The sequence below is a fragment of the Danio rerio genome, chromosome 5 (genome assembly GCF_049306965.1).
Source record: "Danio rerio strain Tuebingen ecotype United States chromosome 5, GRCz12tu, whole genome shotgun sequence".
Lineage (NCBI taxonomy): Eukaryota > Metazoa > Chordata > Actinopteri > Cypriniformes > Danionidae > Danio > Danio rerio.
The window spans coordinates 18,865,445-18,879,181 of record NC_133180.1 but is presented as its reverse complement, the minus strand read 5'-3'; positions in this window follow the sequence as shown (position 1 = coordinate 18,879,181).

The following is a 13,737-nucleotide window of genomic DNA, read 5'->3' as shown; positions in this document are numbered from 1 at the left end:
CCTGCATTTTAAAAGGTAATTTAATTCCATTTATTTCTTTGGTTTACAAAAAACAAATGGCCCAAATGTTGTTTTGAAAACACTTTTCAGCCAGCGTTAAAATCCATTTTGGTGTCTAGCTCTAAATGAGAAACACTAATATTTCTGTACATGTTAAAAACTCGAAGAAAGTACAAGCTGTGTCTTACTGTTACAAAGTGTGAAATATTTAAGCATTAGCAAATAATTAGTTCAGTTGTTAAGCATTTACTCTACATTAATATACATTAGTATGCGTTTTATAAATACAGCTACTAATCCTGTATTGTTAACTAATAAGCACATATATAATGTGCTAGTGATTGTATTTCCCTATTGTTAATGATTAATGTTTAATAACTAAATTAAGTATTGTATCATTTACAAACCAGTTATTTAAGAGTAGTTGGTGGTTCTTGACATCATTTAGCATGAATAAGTAAATGAGCGTGTCACAGTGGGTACCGCTGTCAACTCACAGCAAGAAGGTTGCAGGTTTGAGTCCCGGCTGAATCAGTTGGCATTTTTGTGTGGAGTTTGCATGTTCTCCCCGTGTTGACATGGGTTTCCTTCAGGTGCTCCGGTTTTCCCCACAAGTCCAAAGACATGCGCTATAGGTAAATTGGGTTAGCTACCTTAGTGTAGTGTATGACACACCTCGTAAAAATTCCATGTACGAAACATCAACATGGTGTGGCTGAATATATACTTCGATATAGAACGACCCCGGGAGTAAGTAAGTAAATGAGCAATAAACTATCGTTTTTAGGCATACACTCAGGGCCAGAGCAAGCTGAAGTGCCTGTCACGGTTGTGGTGGGGAAAAGGAGCGAGGACTCAAGTGCAAAGAAACAATGGGTATTTATTAATAATAAAATAAAAATAAAAGGCAAAACAAAACTACCCCGAAGGGGAAAACATGAATACAAAGGCAAAAACAAACTTGACAGGGCTGGCAGGACTGGCAGGACAAGACAGGGCTGGACACAACAAGACAGGAAACTAGCAACGACGAACTGACAAAGGACTGAAAACATGAGGGGGATTATAAAGCAAAAAAGTAAATTGAAACACAGGTGAACACAATTAACTAAATATGGGTTAACAAGGAGGGTGGGACTAGACAATAGACGGGAGAGCGCATGACACAGAGAGACAATACAAGCCATGCGCTCACATAACACAACACTGAAGCACACGACAAAAGCACGTGACCAATGTAAACACCGAGCCATGTGCTTTGACAAAAGACGCAAGACACGAGCACACGATGAATGAAAACACTCACCATGCGCTCACATATGCAGCATGCATGCTTCATCCCAGCGCCGACCAAAACCGAAACCAACAAGACTGAGACGCTGGGAATGAAACACCATGCTGCTGACAGACGAAAACACAAACACGAGTACAAGAGCGCACGCGTCTGAGGGACGCAGAGCGCGCGCGCGGCCGCGTCAAGCAGAAGCGCGCACACTCTGCGTACACCCACGACGGCGCGCGCGCACACAGAGACAGAAACAGGACCGGACATGGGTAGTGTCAGAGCTCTGCCACCAAAACAAGAATTTACAAAGACCAGAGTGGCAGAACCCTGACAGTGCCGTTCTAGGCAAAGGACGGCCATGCCGCCCTCAACCATAAACGGGTGGGGGAGGGGGGCGCCGCCCTCTCTATTCTGCCGCCCTAGAGGCGGATATAACTGAGGGCGCGGGTGGTGAGGGTAGTTTCAGGGGCGCCGCTCTGTCTATTCTGCTGCACTAGACGTGGATATAACTGAGGGCGCGGGTGGTGAGGGTAATGTCGTGGACGCCGCTCTCTCTATTCTGCCGCCGTAGAGGCGGATATAACTGAGGGCATGGGTGGTGAAGGTAGTGTCGGGGGCGCCGCTCTGTCTATTCTGCCGCACTAGACGTGGATATAACTGAGGGCGCGGGTGGTGAGGGTACTGTCGCAGACACCGCTCTCCCTGTTCTGCCGCCCTAGACGTGGATATAACTGAGGGCACGGGTGGTGAGGGTAGTGTCGGGGACGCCGCTCTCTATTCTGCCGCACTAGACATGGATATAACTGAGGGCGCGGTTGGTGAGGGTAGTGTCGCGGAAGCCGCCCTCTTTATTCCTCTATTCTGCCGCCCTAGACACGAATATAACTGAGGGCGTGGGTGGCGAGGGGCATTTCGGGGACGCCGCCCTCTCTATTCTGCTGCCCTAGGCGGCCGCCTAGGTCGCCTCTATGGATGCGCCGGCCCTGCATACACTCAAGATATCTTTGCTGCTTGTTCAAACTATTTATTTGAAATGAGCTTTTTTGGGACACCTGAATTGGTTTTTGTTCAATCCACTTAAATTTGTTAAAACAATTACGCTAACTTAATTAATTTGTGTTTTCACAACATGAAGAAATTGAACTCACTGTAATAATTCGAGATTTCACATAATTTCATCTTGTTCCAACACAAATGAATTAGATTATCTTAATTGTTTTTACAAATTCAAATGGATTAAACTGAAGTCTCTTTATTGTGTTTTAATCTTTACATAAAACTAATTTGACATAAAACATTAAGTTGTCCCAAAACATCTTATGAATTATGATGGTCAAGCTTGTCTTAAATAAGTAGTTTGAACAAGCAGCAAAATATGCTTTGAGTGTAGTAGTATTTACTCTATAGTTACTTTTAATAAATAAAGAGAAAATCTAATTTGAGGACTATTTATGTGTTGTAAATCCATTATAAATGACAATTCATTCTCAGTTATATACATAAAAGAAAAACAAAATGAATGACAAAAAACATAGTGAAAACCAAAACAGATACCCAAAGTTTTAGCCAAGCTGTCTACACTGTAAAAAATTAAGTTAACTTATTTGTTTTACAAATGTAAGTGGATTAAACATAAAACAATTCATTTGTCCCCCCAAAAAATTGAGAATTGTGTTGTTTCAGCTCATTTTAAATAAGATGATTGATCAAATAACATTTTTTGACTGTGTTTACATGTTTGTTAAACACAAAATCATTTGGTTGGATGGCAGCCACAGGAAACCATGGCACCAGTGCGCTCACCACCCAACAGCTATTGGTAAAGAGAAGGGACAGATAAAGCAGACTCAGTGGTTGAGGATAATTAGGAACTCATGATGGGGAAGGGCCAGTGGAGGGAATCTGGGCAGGATAAATGGGGTAACACCCCCTACTTTATATGAGAAGTGCCATGAAATATTTTATGTCCACAAGAGTCAGGACCTTGATAGTAGAAGCCCCTAAAGGGAACTGGTGATGGGGAAAAAAAAAACAATATATTTATTTATTCATGCATGCATGCATTTTTTTTTCTCCAGACAAAAGCCCTAAAATGTAGTTTTTGCTTCCACTTCAATATTTCTTTCTATCACACATTTTGCAAGAAAAGCAACATTTTCTCTGGAGAGTGCAAAACATTTAGGAAGGAATAAAGTTTCTTGGGCAACACAAACTATTTTTTCCTGTCATATTTTCACTGTTCTTTTAGAGGTTCTTAATTGTGCCACCATTACTGTAAATCCATGTAAATTCTCTTGAAAACATATTTGCTGCTTGTTCAAAATATTATGTTTAAAATGAGCTAAATCGCAAGAACACAATTCTTGACATTTTTTAAATATGTAAAAACAATAACTTAATCACAAGTTATTATAGTTATATACAAGTTATATAGACAACCAACCCAGGCTTATCTGATTATGCACCCCAATATACATTTTCGGAGAGAGCAAAATACGTCCCAGGAGGAGCGTTTTTTGATTTTTTTTTTTTTGCAGTTTTTTTTGCAGTTTTTGTTTTTTGTTAATCCACCAGAGTGTACGTTTTTTCAGATCTCAAATTTCTCTCGCAAGTGGCATTCGTGCCTGCTGTTCTCAAATGAATCCACCAGAGGCCACTGTCGACTTACTGACGGACTGACCAACTGACCGATCCCCCAACCTTCCCCCTCCCTAAACCCAACCAATAGTATTTTAAAAAGCACTGATAGACCTGCACTCTCCCTACTCTAAACCCAACATACAGTTTTAAAAAGCAATCGAGAAAAAGAAAAGCCCCTGTTTTTAACTTTGTTTTCAGATTTTGCTACATTCTCACCCTGTTATTTACCTGTTTGTTTAATGTTTTAGCTTTTGTTTTACTCGCTTACTGAAACTGTTCATTGCCAAACTCAAATCCTGTCATGGAGGTCAACTCCTCTCTGCGTCTCAAGTCCGCCAACGTACATGTCGAGCCACTAGACAAATTCAACAGTATCTAGATGCAGCCTTTATGATGCAAGCTGAGATTGCATCTCTCAGCGATGCAATGTCAAACACAATGCACTCAAATGAAGCAAGTGATGTCACGGTGTGGGGTAGGGTTAGGGGTGGGGTTAGGTGAGCGCATTAAAAAGCATTGGATGCAGCTCAGATTGCACTGCACCAGGTCTGCATCCAGACCCCTCTCGACAAATTGGTAACAGCCAAAAAGCTCTCCATGTGAGCGGTCAGCTGGTAAGCAAGAAAAGAATTGGTGTCATACCACCCGTAGCGTTCGATTTAAAGACGAAATGCAGCCATATGTACGTCTGGCTACATAATTCACAATCTCCAGAAACATACGTCTTCAGAATGAGACTGATGCAACAACAAGAAGGACTTGTGTGGAACCCAGCATATTTTACAGGGAACCTATTTAGCAAGAAAACAAATTCCTCCCATCTCTATTTTCTCATTTATTTATTTTCATAATTGTCTTCGTTGGTTGCAGTTGACTAGAAATGTGAAACAATATTTTGAAGAAAGAAATATCCTGGTGTGAAATTTCCCTCAATCATCATGTCCTTTTTGGTGTTCGGTTTAAAAAAGAAATAAGAGCATCACACAGCTTTTGAATGACGTGAGTGTGACTTAAAGATGACAGAATACTCATTTTTTGGCAAACTCTCCCCTTAACATTGAAGTTACTGAAAACATCACTCGCAATCTGAAAAACAAGCTGTGACAGAGGGAGGGGGGGTGTGAAATTAACGAAATAGATAGGGATAAAAATCAAACTTAGAAACTCCACAAGATCAAATGGCCCTGTGGCAATGCCTCCTCTGACAGGTGAGTAAACAGAAGGCGCTCATTATAATGCGTACCTGCTCAGATTTCACACTGAGAGACACAGGGGATAAGAGAGCGCGCGAACACCGCCTCATCTTACATAAGTGCACAGTGCATTAGCAATGCAGATTTAGTGTGTGTGTGTGTGTGTGTTTTTACACCAAATCAGTCAGCTTCGCCTTTTAAAAGAGCGTGCGACGGTTAATCTCTGTTTAACGTCCACACGTTCCACAGCGTGAGCCCTTCGACCCTCATTCCTCACACACAAGCGGCCCGTGTTTGTCACTCTCACCTCACTTTGATGTAGTTTATGAAAATTGACTTTACAAGGACTGCGTTTTATGTTCCTCCTTTATTGGCCAGACTAGCATCCTCTGCGATTTCATTGTATGTGTGTGTGTCAGACAGACAAGTGTGTGATTAATAGCTCTCTTGGTCTCTGGCTGGCTCATTTTTCAGTGCTGTTGTTTAAGACCTGTGGCTCTTCTCTCGGCGAAATGTAGATGCGTTTCCCCTTGCTGTTTATTGATATTCTGTTTCCCTGAATACGGACCTATTTGTCTCAGCTGTCTCCCCCCACCTCAGCCGTATACAGCGGACCTGAGCGGATGGGCGGTTCGAGGAGGTGGAAAGGGAAAACTATCCGTGATTGATAGGCAATCTCAGTGCCTGTGGCGTCTGGAGAATCACCAAGGTGATGGTGAGCACTTTTCTTTTGGCTTCCTCTCGTGTCTGGTTGTACTAATCGCACCGTGAGCCGGCATTCTGTGTGTGTCTGACTGTTTGAGAGAGAGAAGGAGAGAGTTTATGTATTGTAATGCTGGAGAACAGAGCTGGTGGTGACCCTGTGTCTCTGGTGAACGTCTGTACAGCTGAACTGCTGATGCTGTTCTTCACCTTTACAGCGTTTCTGGGACTTTTTCCATTTTGTATCAAATAAAAAAATAAAGAAACACCCCAGGTGAAGACTCCATTCATTTTCATAAATAAATCTCAGTTATAGCAAAATTACAGCGTTGTTTCTATAATTTTAGGCCATGCAGCCAAAATGGTATGTTAAAATGAAAATCTTGGGAATTACTATGCAAATATATTTTACTCCTTTATCAAATATTAAATGTTTGAAGCACTTTAAACTACCAATTCCCAATATGGAATTGGTCGGAATTGATATTACTTAATACCAAATCTACTGGCTTACTACCTGCTTATTGTTAAGCTGTCGGCTGTTGTTGTTTCTTAGTAATTATATGAATGATTTTATTCTAAATACTTAATTCTGATATAATACCTAATACCAATATAATACCAATACCTAAACTCAACTACAACCTTACTAACTATTAATATGCAGCAAATTAGTAGTTTATTGAACTAAATGTGGTGGTGGGATAATGGATTGTTAATAGAGAGAATTACCTTAAAATAAAGTTTGACCAAAATATTTTAATGACTTAGTCAACCCAGGCTCATTCTAAAAATGTACCCATATATATATATATATATATATATATATATATATATATATATATATATATATATATATATGTGTGTGTGTGTGTGTGTGTGTGTGTGTGTGTGTGTGTGTGTGTGTGTGTGTGTGTGTGTACAGTTGATTTTAGAATTATTAGCCCCCTTCGATTTCTTTTCTTCTTTTTAAAATATTTTCCAAATGATGTTTAACAGAGCGAGGACATTTTCACACTATTCCTGATAATACTTTTTTCTTCTAAATAAAGTCTTATTTGTTTTATTTCGGCTAGAATGAAAGCAGTTTAGAATTTTTTATGAACCATTTTAGGGACAAAATTATTAGCCCCTTTAAGCTGTATTTTTTCTCCATAATCTACAGAACAAACCATTGTTATACAATAGCTTGCCTAATTCCCCTAACCTGCCTAGTTCACTTAATTAACCTAGTTAAGCTAGGTTAACACTTTATGCAGCACTTTATGCTGTATAGAAGTGTCTTGAAAACCATCTAGTAAAATATTGTTTACAGACATCATGGTAAAGATAAAATAAATCAGTTATTAGAAATGAGTTATTACAATTATTATGTTTAGATATGTGTTGAATAAATCTTCACTCAGTTAAACAGAAATTGGGGGGAAAAAAAAACAAGCGGTCTAATAATTTAGGGGGGCTAATAATTCTGATTGCAATTGTATATTTGTGTGTGTGTGTGTGTGTGTGTGTGTGTGTGTGTGTGTGTGTGTGTGTGTGTGTGTGTGTGTGCGTGCGTGCGTGCGTGCGTGTGTGCGTGCGTGCGTGCGTGCGTGCGTGTGTGTGTGTATATATATATATATATATATATATATATATATTTATATATATATATATATATATATATATATATATATATATATATATATATATATATATATATATATATATATATATATATATATATATGGGTACGTTTTCAGAATGAGCCTATGTTAGACTTAGTTAGTCACAAAATCTTGCAGTTTTAAGTTGACAGTATGTTTGATAGTATTTTTTCTTCTGGAGAAAGTCTTGTTTGTTTTATTTCGGCTGGAATAAAAGCAGATTTAATTTTTTTAAAAACATTTAAAGGACAAAGTCTCTTTAAGCTAACTTTTTTTTTCAATAGTCTACAGAACAAACCATCGGTATACAATTACTTGCCTAATTACCATAACCTGCCTTGTTAACCTAATTAAGCCTTTAAATGTCGCTTTAAGCTGCATAGAAGTGTACTAATAACATCTAGTAAACTATTATTCACTGTTATAATGGCAAAGATAAAATAAATGAGTTATAAAAGCTAATATGTTTTAAAATGTGTTGAAAAAATCTCTCCATTAAACAGAAATTGGGAAAAAATTAACGGGTCTAATAATTCTGACTTCAAATATATATATATATATATATATATATATATATATATATATATATATATATATATAATCAAAATGATTCTAATTTTATTTCAATTAATATTAATTATTTTAGGCTTAAAATAATTTAAAATAAAGTGCCATTTTAGGCTTTTCAAAGAACTTTTCAGTGACCATTTCTTTAACGAACATTTTATATTTTATTAGTCTACACAACACTTTTCTTCTATGAAAAAAACATTTTTACAATGAAAAAAGTTTAAGTGTGTGTTCTTTGTAATCATTTATTTATTGTTCTGTATGAAAAGTAGAACCTATTTATTTAAAACATTGGGACCAGGGGACCCCTGAGGTTCGCATGGTACCATGCAATAATTGATATTATTCAAATAAAATTACTAAAATAATTAGAAGCCATTATCTACAAAAACTTTTAACAATAATCTTTTAATTTGGACCATTTAGAATACTATTTGTTCAGTGTTTCAAATGGGCCGATATACAAGAATCTATATACAGTTGAAGGCAAAACTATTAGCCCTCCATTTTGAATTGTTTTAATAATTTAGTTCTCTCATTTATTTTGTCTTTGTCATGATGATTGTACATAATATTTTACAGGTTAATCAGTTTAAAGGGCCATTTAAAGGCTTAAATATTCATTAGATTAACTAAAAAAGTTAGTTTCCACCAGACTAAAATAAATAAGACTTTCTTCAGAAGAAAAATATAATAGGAAATGTTTTAAAAATTGTCCTTGCTCCAATAAACATCACTTGGGAAATATTTGAAAAAGTTTACAGTAGACATTTTGTACATTTTAGGAAGCAGGTTTTCTGCATGGGGGATGAATATATTGAATGGTGCATGGCATCTAAAACATCCAAAACTCCTGTTTAGAGAATAAAAATGTTCTTCACAGTAGGAAGTAAATGGTTCTTTAAAAAATATAGTTCTTCTGTGGCATTGCTGCAAACACCTTTTTTTGGAAGCTTTATTTTTAACAGTGTATGCATATGCATGTCTAACAAAATAATGACTTGGAAAGTGACAAGTGCGCCCCTTCCAAAATAACAAATGTCCCCTTAAGTAATGTGTTCTGGCACCAGCCCTGGATCTGCAGTGTTTACTGCCATCCAGATTAAAACAGCCAAAGGACACAAAAAATGCATTGACTCAGCCAATGAGCATCTGTTTTTTTAGTTGTTATCTTGCAGTGTTACTAGAGGCAATTCTAGGATTGTAGCCTTTGGGATGTTAAACCATCATAAAAGAATGTAGTGTTCAAAGTCTAGAATAATGTTTCTTGTTTTAAGCACAACAGGTTGCAGATAAAGGATTGCCTGACCTTATTTTACGCTTAGGTTTCTTTAGTGTGTATGTGTGTCACTGCTGTCAGAAAATTGATTTTATTCCTATCTATTTCTTTTAAAGAAATCTAATTAAAAAACGAACATTTTGTGACCATTTACTCATTCTCATGTCATTCCAAACCCATATTAATTTCTTATGAATAATACAACATACAAGACGTTTTGAAAAATTTATACTAGTCTTTTCCATGCCTTTCCAGCTTCAAACAGGATTCAGAAAGATCATTAAGAAAGTATGATAAAAGTGGTCTATATGACTTATGTGATATATATTCCATGTCTTCTGAAGTCATACGGAAGCTTTGAGAGGAACCTCTTGAATGCTGCAACCCAATTACACTAAACTTAATAACCTGAAGTTTCGAAGTACCAAAATAAATCCTTATAGTGATTTCAGTTTCACTTCCATGATCTACATACAATAGATCCATAACATGCATGTCAGTCTTCACTGACTTATAAAGAACATTGTCTGCTTTGACCATCAAACACTATAGTTAATTTAGTTGTAATCATCAGGTTCAATAAAGAATCCTTTATTGTCAAACCAATAAATTTTTGCTAACACTAACAAAAACACTTACTGTGGTATAATCGATGAAACTTTAATTGTATCTGCACTTGTTGTTTTTGATCACTGAGAACCAGCGTTTTAGCCTGTGACTTAAAAGGATTTAATTGGTTATTTGCATTTAGAAATTTAAAGTGTCATGAGACCTAGGGCCCTATCATACACCCGGCGCATTAAGACGTAAGATGTGTTTGGCGCAATTTGTTGCAATTTTCAGACCAGCGCAACCCTAATTTTTTACGTTTTGTGCCGGGTGTTATTTTTTACGTTTAGAAATAGTTTTGAAACAAAACTTTGCACTTAACAAAAGAAATTAAATATGTAGGCTAATAGATGTCTTCAATGGAGTATATACAACATCGTTTTCTTCATGAAAGTAAAGGAGTAAAGTGTAAAAGTAAAGAGAAAGAAAAGAAGCCGAATGAAGGAGGCTCGTTCTTTTTCCTCACGCAGATGCTCTGTTAAACTTTTTGTCTCGCAAGAGAAGCGTTCAGTTTGTCCATACAGTTTCCCACTTACAAAGTTCATCATGTAAATAGCAAATGCACCAGGGCGTGTACACAACTGACTTTTAAAGGGAATGAGAGATTAGACTCTGGTTGGTTTAATGCATGTTATACTCAAAACACACACATAACTCATTAAGAGAATAAGCACAACCCTGTTAGACCATGTAACGCCGCACAAACTGTATTTTTCTGTCCTAAAAATAGCAAAAGTTTGTATTTAGACATGCCCTTAGTGCTTTTGTGCCATGCGCTTTAGACTTTTTTAAAATAGAGCCCAAAAGGTCTTAGATCATTCATCTACGGAACAAATTTTTTTATATTTTAGATGAAATTCGAGAGCTCTCTTATTGTCACCATTTGGGGCCCATTATATCTCCTCACCAACCAGCAGAGGCCCTCATCTCCTGAATATTAACCCTGTGTCTGGCACTGATTACATGGCACCTGATAGCAATCACCCATGTGTTTAAATACTGGCTCAGATCAGAGACTCAGTACAAAGTCTTGTTTTGCTTGCGAACATTTCTGAGCGTATCTTATATAACCTGACTTTTATCCCATTGCCAACTGCCTGACTCTTCATTTGTTGATTGTATGCTGCCTGACCTGACCACAGCCTGTTTCACCGTTTATGAACCCATAATGTCTGCCCTGACCATAGCATATATTTCACCGTCCTGAACATAGCCAGTAATCTCACCTGTGAGTATCATCTGTATACATTGATTACTGCCTGGACTGTTGCTGCTTATCCACTCACTAACTCACGCTGCATAGAAGGTGGCTATGTGATTCGTTGTGTCATTCTGCTGTATTCAAATTAAAGCTTGCAAATGGATCCACAACCCTCAGAGTCATCTTTACACTCATCTTCCATATACAGCAATGGCCATGAGATGTTCAAATCAAGAAAATATATTCACAACATGCCATGTCAGTTCAGTGATTTTACTGTAATCATAGAAAACTTCAAGAACAATTTTGTGGACCAAAAAATTTAATAAAAATGACTTGAGTTGTAAAAAGTATAATGTTGTATTACTGGAAGTAAACATGCACCTTGGCTCATTACATAAGAGAAGACAGTGGTGATCAAGTCTTATTTAGAGGGGTTTTTGGTGCACAAAGCTACTTTTGGAACACTAATGTGACATGGAATGCTTTGAAAATATTTTTGGTTTCTTTTCTGCACTTGGATCTTATAGAGGTCAGAGAGCTCTGGGGTTTCATCTAAAATATCTAAATTTGTGTTTTGCAGCTGAATGAAGGTATTTAGGGATTGAAACACCATAAGAGTGAGTATAATTAATAACACGATTTCATTTTTGGGTGAACTAACCCTTACATGTGATAAAGATGTAACGTGAAAGGTTTATATTTAATGCTGCAAGAAACAAGAAGTAAAACTAAATGTGATAAATATAATGCTGCAAATTGTCACGTTTCTTTAATTTAAACATCTAGAACTAGCACTTCTAACTATTTATGTTACAGTGTTTCAACAGTGGGTGCTCTGGTTTCCCATAAAGCCCAAAGACATGCGCTATAGGTGAATTGAATAAACTAAATTGGACATAGTGTGTGAATGCAATAATGTATGGAAGTTTCCCAGTACTGGGTTGCTGCGGGAAGGGCATTCGCTGCATAAACCTTATGCTGGATGAATTGGTGGTTCATTTGGCTGTTGTATCTTCTGTAATAGAGACTATGCCTAAGGAAAAATGAATGAATGAATATTTCATCACTGTATTCAAATTAGGATAAAAATCAATGTCATTGTTACTATTAGCAGTATGCACAGAAGTTGAGGATCGAGGGAACACATGAAGCTGAAATTCAGATATGGTTATGAGCATAACAATTCTAACACATGCTGTATATCTGGTAGATCAATTCTAACAGACTGAACCATCTGACCCATCACAGCACATTTATGAAAAACAAGTGAAAAGTGAATGCATGCAAACATATATTGTGAAATACATTAGGAAACAGTTGTATTTCATAACTTATGGATGCTTTTAGTTTATTTATGCATTATGGGAACTTAACCTTTAAACAAAAATACATATTTCTACTAGTTTGAAATGATGCACTGTTTGTGTTGGTCTTGTAACTAATGGTCAAAAAAACGGGTAATGAAACGCTAGTACTTTTTCTGTTGTTGTACAGATTTGTTGCTATCATTTTTTATGCAATGCATTGTAAAAACGTAAATATAACCCACTCTGTTAAACTTCAGAGTTAATTTTTAAACATCAAAAGTTGTTTGAGAAAAGATCAAGGTCTCATAATGCAATTCTGAGAAATGAAAAGGAAAAGACTTGTGAATCATGCTTTAAAAGTGCAACTGTTAATTAACATATTTTGTTTTTACAGTGTATTCTCGGAGAAAAACAAAATTAGCAACCTTTAAAATGTCACAATAAGGGCATGTCAAAATATCTGTTTCATAATTAATACTTCTTCAATTTTGGGGCTGTTTTTTTTCTCTTTGGAATGTGCACCATAGAGTTAATGACAGTTCACATTCATCAAAGACTGCTTTGGAATGACATTAGGACAAGTGGAGGTCTGGTAATAGTTTTGCATGTTTATTCTGATATGTTTTTGGTTACCTAAAAACATAGAACACTCCAAACTGAAAAAAAAAACATTAATATCCATAGTATTTTTTGTTCCTAATATGGATGTGTATGGATGTAAACAACAACAAAAAAATTAATGGAAGAAATGATGCGGAATTTTTTGGGGGAAGATTAAAAAAAAGGTCACACTTTATTTTAAGAGGCCTTAATTAATATGTACTTAGACTGAAATGAATCACTTGTGTAAATACATGTTTTTACATTGTACTTATGCTTGATTAAATACCTGCATGTAATTGCATTTGAAATTCCTTTCTGTAAGTGCATGTATAATAACACTGTTGACCCTTTCCTTACAGCTTAACCCACCCTTAAACCTACCCACACCACCATTCTTGTACCTAAGCTTACCCGTATTCCACCCAAAGAGCACCAGAAGTGTTCTGCAATGCAATATGAACACATTAATTACATTGTATTTATATTTTGATGTAAGTACATAGTAGTTAAGGACATTTAATTTAAAGTGAAACCAAAAAAATAATGCTAAACAATCCAAAAGTAACTCACTTTGCTTTGTGATCAGTTAGTCTCTGAGCTTCTTCTCAAAAGTCTGAAATTTTTATTCTGTTAAAAGATGATTTTGAGACATAATGAAATGCATCCCAGGAGTTTTTGAAGATAAACAATTACTTCTGA